The sequence below is a fragment of the Cucumis melo genome, unplaced genomic scaffold (assembly GCF_025177605.1).
Source record: "Cucumis melo cultivar AY unplaced genomic scaffold, USDA_Cmelo_AY_1.0 utg001882l, whole genome shotgun sequence".
In the NCBI taxonomy this organism is placed as follows: domain Eukaryota; kingdom Viridiplantae; phylum Streptophyta; class Magnoliopsida; order Cucurbitales; family Cucurbitaceae; genus Cucumis; species Cucumis melo.
In genome coordinates, this window is record NW_026124829.1 from 1 (window position 1) to 10,000 (window position 10,000).

The 10,000-nt window shown below is 33.6% G+C and overlaps 3 non-coding genes across 3 annotated transcripts; 1 reads left to right on the forward strand and 2 right to left on the reverse strand.

The window, feature by feature from the left end:
• Window positions 1-4,486: 4,486 nt before the first annotated feature.
• TRNAF-GAA (transfer RNA phenylalanine (anticodon GAA)) lies at window positions 4,487-4,559 on the reverse strand. The gene has a single exon. It is a non-coding gene; the product is annotated as a tRNA-Phe (tRNA).
• Window positions 4,560-6,162: 1,603 nt separating this feature from the next.
• TRNAT-UGU (transfer RNA threonine (anticodon UGU)) lies at window positions 6,163-6,235 on the forward strand. The gene has a single exon. It is a non-coding gene; the product is annotated as a tRNA-Thr (tRNA).
• A 1,260-nt stretch (window positions 6,236-7,495) lies between these two features.
• Window positions 7,496-7,582, reverse strand: TRNAS-GGA (transfer RNA serine (anticodon GGA)). Its single transcript has one exon. It is a non-coding gene; the product is annotated as a tRNA-Ser (tRNA).
• Between the last annotated feature and the right edge of the window lie 2,418 nt (window positions 7,583-10,000).

Consider the following 10,000-nt stretch of genomic DNA (forward strand, 5'->3'; position numbering starts at 1 on the left):
ACTCCGAATCGAATTATTTGGGATTCAGAAGTGAAAGAAATCATTTTAGTTACGAATAGTGGCCAAATTGGTGTATTACCAGATCACGCACCTATTGCCACAGCTGTAGATATAGGTATTTTGAAAATACGCCTTACTCCTAATGATGGATGGTTAACGATGGCTCTGATGGGTGGTTTTGCTAGAATAGGCAATAATGAGGTCACTATTTTAGTAAATGATGCGGAGAAGGCTAGTGACATTGATCCACAAGAAGCTCAGCAAACTCTCGAAATAGCGGAAGCCAACTTGAGGAAAGCTCAGGGCAAGAGACAAACAATCGAGGCAAATTTAGCTCTCAGACGAGCTAGGACACGAGTAGAGGCTATCAATGGCGTACCTAGTTAATGCGTCTAAATAATAAAGTGAAATGAAATTTTCATGGAAAAAAGAATTACAATTAAAAAATGAAATAAATATAGAGTCGGATGGGAAAAGATAGAAAATCACTAGAACAAAGTTGAGTAGAAAAACTTATTAGATACCATTGCTTCTGTGGTATCTAATAAGTTCTACCTACTATTGGATTTGAACCAATGACTCCCGCCGTATGAAAGCGAATACTCTAACCACTGAGTTAAGTAGGTCATTTATCATCACAAAGAAAAAAAAATGAGCCCTATCACATCGATAGATTATAAATCGAATATTATTGATAAGCAATACCAATCAAACAAATCAACAAAATAGATTATAGAATATTCATCTTGACAAGAAATTATCTACATGATAAGATATGTATCACAAGGGCTATAGCTCAGTTGGTAGAGCACCTCGTTTACACGCGCGCCAATGTTTTTCAGAGAAGTACATCATGTAATCAAAAAAGTTGATCTTATTGAGAAATCGATGTCTTACTCTATTACTTTTAGGGAACAAAACAAGAGAACAGTAGCCTGACAAAAAGTTCGGTCCGAATCGAGTGCCCCATTTAGGCACTAAAAAAATCCATCATTGATTTGAGATATTGATAAGGTGAATACCCAGTCTATTCAATGCTAGGCATAATGAGTATCAGGACCTCAAAAAAAATGATCTTTCGTCCTATCTTATGAACAACTTTAAGGTGTATGAAGTTTCATATTTTATTCTTTAAGCAGAAGCAGGACGATAGAGATTCCATTTAACTTAAGTTGATCTAGGTCAGAAGCATACCTACGTCAGGATAACCCCTTCTTTGAAAAACTTTGGTAGTGCTCCGAGATTCGAATCAAAATAATGAATCAGAGCACATGGAACCATCTCCCTTTCTTTCTGTCAAGAAAAAATATGGTAGACTAACTTATTTATAACAGTTAATGAAAGAGCCCAATGCAAAAAAATGCATGTTGGGTCTTTGAAACAGTTCAAATCATTTTGATAATAATAAGTTTGATCTGTTTTACCGAGAAGGTCTACGGTTCGAGTCCGTATAGCCCTATATTATTAATAATTCAAAAATAGAATCGTTTTCCTTTCCTCATTATTGTTTGTATTGTTTGTAATTGGCCACTTGATTTGGTTCATCATTAATGTCTTATCTTTGTAGATGAATTACATATGAAAATTTTCCTATTTTCCCATACAAAATCAAGAAATTAGTAATACTTCTTTTCTTTGGGATACCTACCCAATTCTAGTAAATTTTTGGAGTCAAAATCATGACATGAAACCGGTTAAAAACTCCACCATAACCCAATGCAAATCGAATGCACTAGTAAATCACATGGATCTAGGAACGACTTACTGTATTTTATTTGTGGACAAGCTAGAGTTTGAGAAACGAAGATCTTTGGTAACTTTCATTGTAAACATTCTCAAATAGGCTTTTCTGTTGGTATACCTTATCTAGTAAAGCACAAAACTAAAGTAGTCGTCTTCTCTTTCCTTCTTCAATCACTAAAAGTTCCTAAATGGAAATTCCGACTATATGTATCCTCTCTATATAAATATATAATATTTAATATATATTTATTATGGATATAATAGATATTATATAAATAGGATTATAGTGGATGAATCTTCAAACGAGACATGTACCGATCGACTAATCCGGTATATTTTCCACATTGATAGGAGTACGTTTATGTTTCTGCTTTACGAATATGATATTTTCTGGGTATTTCTAATAATATCAAGTCTTATTCCTATTTTGGCATTTCTAATTTCTGGAGTTTTAGCCCCTCTTAGCAAAGAGCCAGAGAAACTTTCGAGTTATGAATCGGGAATAGAACCAATGGGCGATGCTTGGGTACAATTTAGAATCCGTTATTATATGTTTGCTCTAGTTTTTGTTGTTTTTGATGTTGAAACAGTTTTTCTTTATCCGTGGGCAATGAGTTTTGATGTATTAGGGGTATCCGTCTTTATAGAAGCTTTAATTTTCGTGCTTATCCTAATTGTCGGTTTAGTTTATGCATGGCGAAAAGGAGCATTGGAATGGTCTTAGTTTTTGAATATTCAGACAATTAAAAAAAACATTGAGACAGTTATGAATTCCATCGAGTTTCCCTTACTTGATCGAACAACCCAAACTTCAGTTATTTCAACTACATCAAATGATCTTTCAAATTGGTCAAGACTCTCCAGTTTATGGCCGCTTCTCTATGGTACCAGTTGTTGCTTCATTGAATTCGCTTCATTAATAGGTTCACGATTCGACTTTGATCGTTATGGACTGGTACCAAGATCTAGTCCTAGACAGGCAGACTTAATTTTAACAGCGGGTACGGTAACAATGAAAATGGCTCCTTCTTTAGTAAGATTATATGAGCAAATGCCTGAACCAAAATATGTTATTGCTATGGGAGCATGTACAATTACAGGAGGGATGTTCAGTACCGATTCTTATAGTACTGTTCGGGGAGTCGATAAGTTAATTCCTGTCGATGTGTATTTGCCGGGTTGTCCGCCTAAACCCGAGGCTGTTATAGATGCTATAACAAAACTTCGTAAGAAAATATCTCGAGAAATCTATGAAGATCGAATTAAGTCTCAAGAGGAAAATCGGTGTTTTACTACCAATCACAAATTTCATGTTGGCCCAAGTACTAATACTGGAAATTACGATCAAGGATTACTCTATCAACCATCATCTACTTCAGAGATCATCCCTCCTGAAACTTTTTTCAAATACAAAAGTGCAGTCTCTTCCTACGAATTAGTAAATTAGGCCGTATACTTTTTTTGTACAGAATAACAAAGCAAAGAACGAGTGAATCTTCATCAATTTTTCATTGTAAATGGGAAATACTTATACAAATAAAAATAAAAAAATGGGGGGGGGAGAAGATGCAGGGTAATTTGTCTTCTTGGCTAGTCAAACATGGACTGGTTCATAGATCTTTGGGTTTCGATTACCAAGGAATAGAGACTTTACAAATAAAGCCCGAGGAATGGCATTCCATTGCAGTCATTTTATATGTATATGGTTACAATTATCTACGTTCCCAATGTGCTTATGATGTAGCACCAGGCGGACTGTTAGCTAGTGTGTATCATCTTACGAGAATCGAGTATGGTATAGATCAACCGGAAGAGGTATGCATAAAAGTATTTGCCGCAAGGATAAATCCTAAAATTCCGTCTGTTTTCTGGGTTTGGAAAAGTGCGGATTTTCCAGAAAGGGAATCTTATGATATGTTGGGAATTTCTTATGATAATCATCCACGTCTAAAGCGTATCTTAATGCCTGAAAGTTGGGTAGGATGGCCCTTACGTAAGGATTATATTGCCCCCAATTTTTATGAAATACAAGATGCTCATTAAATAATACGAAACTAATCTTCACTTCGACAACTCAAGATATTCAAATACATTTTTACGTTCTCTTATAGATATAGCATAGTAATTGAAGTCTCATTCATCTTATTATTATTGATTAAAAAAAATACAATTAGAGATTTGGTGAGATTATCCAATTTGTAAGATACTTATTTTGGATGAGCCACAAGCTAATAGGATGAACTAAATGAGTTCTGCATTATGAACTATGTATCACGCATATGACTTATAGATGTGCTTTAAAAAGTCACATAGGGTGAAATGAAGAAATATAATATGAAAAGAGAATCGGATTCTATTTGTACTGTATCTGAGATGAATCTTGGCCATTCCCGCCTTTCAACTCCCCTAGACTAGACTTTTGGGTCTTATAAGGAACTAATTGAAACTTTCAAATATGTATAAAATAGGAATTGAACGCCAGGAGACAGAGTATGAACAAATAAAAAAGAAGAGGAAACAAAAGAAAATTCTTTTCTTTTACATATCTATATACATCCTTTACATATTTCTATAAATATCCTCTTTATCTTTACTTGTCTATTTTCGACATCTATAAATAGAGTAAAAAATATATATAGTTTAGTTAAAGGGTAGATTTCCAGACATCATCATGTATCAGTATTTTTCATGATCTATATTATTAATGAATCCGTAGAATAGATACTCATACAAATTCATGATGTGCCAAGAACCAGATTTGAACTGGTGACACGAGGATTTTCAGTCCTCTGCTCTACCAACTGAGCTATCCCGGCCATTTCCGACACATTATCCTTATTTTAATAGATGACTTTGGTCTATGTCAATTGTAAATAAGAAAAAAGGTATTCCAAAGTCTTCTTTTTGAAGATATACGAAATTTCAGGGCTTGGATAAGCCTTTCGAAGTTTCAGTACAGTAGACAGTTAATCATTCAAATTTCACAGATTACTTGCGCAAGGATGTTCGTTTGTACGTCTATCATATAGAATATATACCACAAGCCTTGTGATAAGAAATCAAATTTCCGCTCAAATACGCTTGTGAAAGAGTCGAATGAATGAGAAACATAACAAAGTCTGAATTGCTAATGAACGGATAAATAATTAAAGAGGCCAACGGGCCTTTTTAGGGTTTTGGGGATAGAGGGACTTGAACCCTCACGATTTTAAAAGTCGACGGATTTTCCTCTTACTATAAATTTCATTTTTGTCGTTATTGACATGTAGAATGGGACTCTATCTTTATTCTATTCGATCTGATTAATCAATTCTTCAAAAGATCTATCAGACTATGATGGAGTAAATGATTTGATCAATGAATATTCGATTATTTTTTCAACTTGTAGATCTTGGAATCGATTCATAACAATTCGTTCATTTTTATATATAATTTTATATATATATATAAATATAAATATAAAAAATTATAGAAATATAAAAAATAGAGATTCGAGTTGTCATTAATCAATATAGTATTTCAGTACGTAATACGTTTATCTTTCATCGTTTCTGGAGTTTCGATGGAAGGATTCATTCCTTTACTAACGCAACGTCGTCAACTCCATTTGTTAGAACAGCTTCCATTGAGTCTCTGCACCTACCCTTTTTTTTCGGAAAAAAGGATTTGGCTCAGGATTGCCCATTTTTAATTCCAGGGTTTCTCTGAATTTGAAAGTTATCACTTAGTAGGTTTCCATACCAAGGCTCAATCTAATTAAGTCCGTAGCGTCTACCGATTTCGCCATATCCCCCTCTTTTAAGATTAGTATCGCATTATGATGTCCTTCCCCGTTTTCTTTCATTTGTATTATACTGGAACCACTCAAGTCATTAGAATACCGATTCCTCTATTGAAAAGTGTTTCCTCCTATTGGATTTCTTGTCTATCTTCTTTCATCTCTCTCTTCTCTATCGGAGACCCATATTTGTTCCGATCCAAAATGATTCTATCATTTCTGTATCTGCAATTCAATATATATCAATATAGATAGATATATGAACATATATATTTGCCCCTCTTTCTATTATTTTTTTAGTAAAAAATTTAATACTTAAACGGTCGATTCCCTTGTTCGTCTTATCTTCCACCTTTCAGAATGAAAACATAGAAACGCTTCATTATCATCTCAATTGCATTAAATGCAATTAAGATTAACACATTAATTATTGATACACATCCATTTGATAAATAGATCAAAATTTTCTATCGCTATATTCTATTAATCGTTATATTAATTATTATGTTCTATAATAGAACAATTCCAATATTGAATATTTATTTGAAATGAAATTAGATTCTATATTCATATTAATTAGGAATAGCTAAGATCCCAGTAATTTAGTAAATTACTATGCATGTAACATTTCTGTTATGTGAGCCCGCTTAGCTCAGAGGTTAGAGCATCGCATTTGTAATGCGATGGTCATCGGTTCGATTCCGATAGCCGGCTTTTCTCTATTGATTTTATTTTTGACATAATTGATAAATCAAATAAATAAAGAAACGACTTCTTACCCTTTTTCAAAGGTCACCGATCTATGATGTCGTAGGAACTTACTTACCTTTATGACTAAAGGAGGGGTTCTATTTCTGTAGAACAAATCAAGAAAGGAACTCTTACTTTTTTATATCATTTACATATACAATAGGATCCGGATATTGATCCAAGTTATCTAATTATTCTTTGTTTTGTAGTACAATACTTTACTGGATTTCACTTCATTTATAATATTTATCATTTAGTTTTCATTTAAGTTTATGAAATTTAAATAAAATAAAATGTTTATGAAATTTAAATAAAATAAAATAAGGAGTCTTTATGTCGCGTTACAGAGGGCCTCGTTTCAAAAAAATACGCCGTCTGGGGGCTTTACCGGGACTAACTAGTAAAAGGCCCAAAACCGGAAACGATCTTAAAAACCAATCGCGTTCCGGTAAAAAATCTCAATATCGTATTCGTTTAGAAGAAAAACAAAAATTGCGTTTTCATTATGGTCTTACAGAACGACAATTACTTAAATACGTTCGTATCGCCGGAAAAGCCAAAGGATCAACGGGTCAAGTTTTACTACAATTACTTGAAATGCGTTTGGATAACATCCTTTTTCGATTGGGTATGGCTTCGACTATTCCTCAAGCCCGACAATTAGTTAATCATAGACATATTTTAGTTAATGGTTCTATAGTGGATATACCAAGTTATCGGTGCAAACCCCGAGATATTATTACAGCAAAAGATGAAAAAAAATCGAGAACACTGATTCAAAATTATCTTGATTCATCCCCCCCTCAGGAATTGCCAAAACATTTGACTCTTCAGCCATTGCAATATAAAGGATTAGTCAATCAAATAATAGATAGTAAATGGGTCAGTTTAAAAATAAATGAATTGCTCGTTGTAGAATATTATTCTCGTCAGACTTAAACCTAACTAAAAAACAAGGGTTCGGACAATTTCGTCCTCCCCTTCGCCGAAGTCTAAGTAAAGAGACCGAAGGAAAGTAAGGTTTTGATCCGGAAATTTTTCTATCATTCATCTATCATTGATCGGTAGGGGGATTTTCATCTCTTGTGCATTCTTTCCAGTCTTTTCGTTTCCGTACCACAAAAATTCGAAATAAAGAATCCATAAAGGTCTAACCGTTGGAATAATAGTATCGATTGTTATTTGATTTGATACATTGTGGTCAGTAACATTGTTGAATTAGTACGGAAAGAGAGGGATTCGAACCCTCGGTAAACAAAAGCCTACATAGCAGTTCCAATGCTACGCCTTCAACCACTCGGCCATCTCTCCTACAGAATGATTATGGCCCAGAAACCGAGTTAATAGTGAGTCATTAATATTCAATTTTTTTTTTGATAGGCACGTCCAACCAATTCTAACTATACAAATAATTTTTTTTTAACTATGTTTAATGGATACTTTTAGCTCATGATTCTATTTAGTTTTTTAAACTATGATTCCTTTTTTCTAAAAATTCGACTTTTACAGTTTTCGATTTTTCACCAACAACTGTTTATCCCATACATATATCTAGTCACAAGTTATGAATCATAGAATGATTATTCGATTCTTTTTGCTCTTTTTTGTATCATAATTCAATCAAAAAACTTCTAGAATTACCCCAGTCAGATAAATAAAATTCTTTTTTTCTTCAACTTCGCTGAAATCAGAATAGTTCTCTTCATTCTGATCCTACTACATTTGGATGAAATTTAACCGGATTGAAATATTTCTTCTCTTTTATTGATTCCTGTGAAATCAAAAAGAAACAATTTTAATATCGAGTGGGATTTTTTAATGAATCCGTTTTTATGTTATTTCGTACTATGCAATTCCTTTGTTTGTGGGATCATTTTCTCACGAGAGGTAATTAAAAGAAATTATAGAATGGGGTTGTTACCGATGCCTAGATCTGGTGGGATAAATGGAAATTTTATCGATAAGACCTTTTCAATTGTAGCCAATATCTTATTACGAATAATTCCGACAACTTCCGGGGAAAAAGAGGCATTCACCTATTACAGAGATGGTGCGATTTGATTTTTTTTTTTTTCAATTTTCTTTACCGCTCTCCGTCTTAGTAGAAAGACACAGTATTCGGGATAGAAAGAAAACAATAATTGAAATAAATCTACGCTTCTTGGAGGTGCAATTTGAAAATCAAAAAATTCCTTCTGTCGTGTATCCCCGATTAATGTAACCTTAGATGCTAGAATTGTCGATTCTAGTATTAAGCGAAAGGTGTAACCTATGGATTAAGTCAACCCTACTCCACTAGTAAAAATATTCACTAGTAAAAATAGGTAGCAGAGGGGAAGAAGCACTACACCTAGGAATCAACAACACGAAAACTTTGTTATAAATTATACCTTTTCCTTATCGGGATCGGAACTTAGAAAAATGGTTGGGACAACAAACATCCATCTCGTTTGTATTTTGGATACCTGTATAACCATCGAAGACTGTTGAAGTGACTAATTCCTGGAAATTTAGAGGCGTTGAGGACAAAGAAATTGTTAGAGTTACCATTTTTATTTTTATCTAGTAAACCATGCTTGATGTTAAGAAAAGATCTTTTACAGGAAGGTTGGCTAGAGATTTTTTGTAAAAACGCTAGTCCCATGAGTTCATAATGAGAGTATTTCAATGTTTTTTGATTTCATGTATTATTCTCATCTCATTATGCGCATCAGATAAAGGGGGAGCCGTATGAGATGAAAATCTCACGTACGGTTCTGGAACGGAGATTCTTTCAATGGAATAACGAACGACCGTAACGGATGTCGGCTCAATCCGAAGGAAATTATGCGGAAGCTCTACAGAATTATTATGAAGCTATGCGACTAGAAATCGATCCCTATGATCGAAGTTATATACTCTATAACATAGGTCTTATCCACACAAGGAACGGAGAACATACAAAAGCTTTGGAATATTATTTTCGGGCACTAGAACGAAACCCGTTCTTACCACAAGCTTTTAATAATATGGCTGTGATCTGTCATTACGTGCGACTATCTCCACTATAGAAAGAAAAAAAAGAGAAAATTCGCTAATAAATACTAAAAAAAATAGGCTTTCTACATATGTATTGTCCAAACTAACGATTTGTATCAGCTGTAGCAAAGAAAGAAACTTCATAGAAGCAGAAATATGAAGAAATAGGTATGCCTAGATACTTTATTCTATGGATAAAGGATCTAATTGATAGAAGAAGCACCGTAAAGATCAATTAGTCAGGTTTTTGGCCGATACAATAAAAACTGCTTACTTATATCATGATATAAGATCAAAATGAAGGAATCCACTTATGTAATAGGGTGGATCCCCTACAATATTGAGCAGCGGTGTAGCATCAGATCCCAAAGACAGTAAGTCTTTTCTTTCTTATGAAGGAAAGTCTTTTTCAAGGATTCTATATAAATTTCTAGATGAAACCGAGATAGTTATCTTTCAGAAAATTGTAACGATAGTGGGTGGAATGCCTATGCTTTATTCTTCTGAAGGTGGGAGAAAAGATAAAACTTATTTAATTATTCAGCAAAATTGAAGTTTGAAACTTATATAATTAACCGCTTTTGCTTAACTCGAGAAAAAAAAATGGGCTAGATCTATGAAAAATTTCATTCAATTAGATTAGATATGATAAATTTTTTTAAATATGGGACAGCAAAAGAATTGACTGTTGAGCCGTATGAGGTAGGAAAC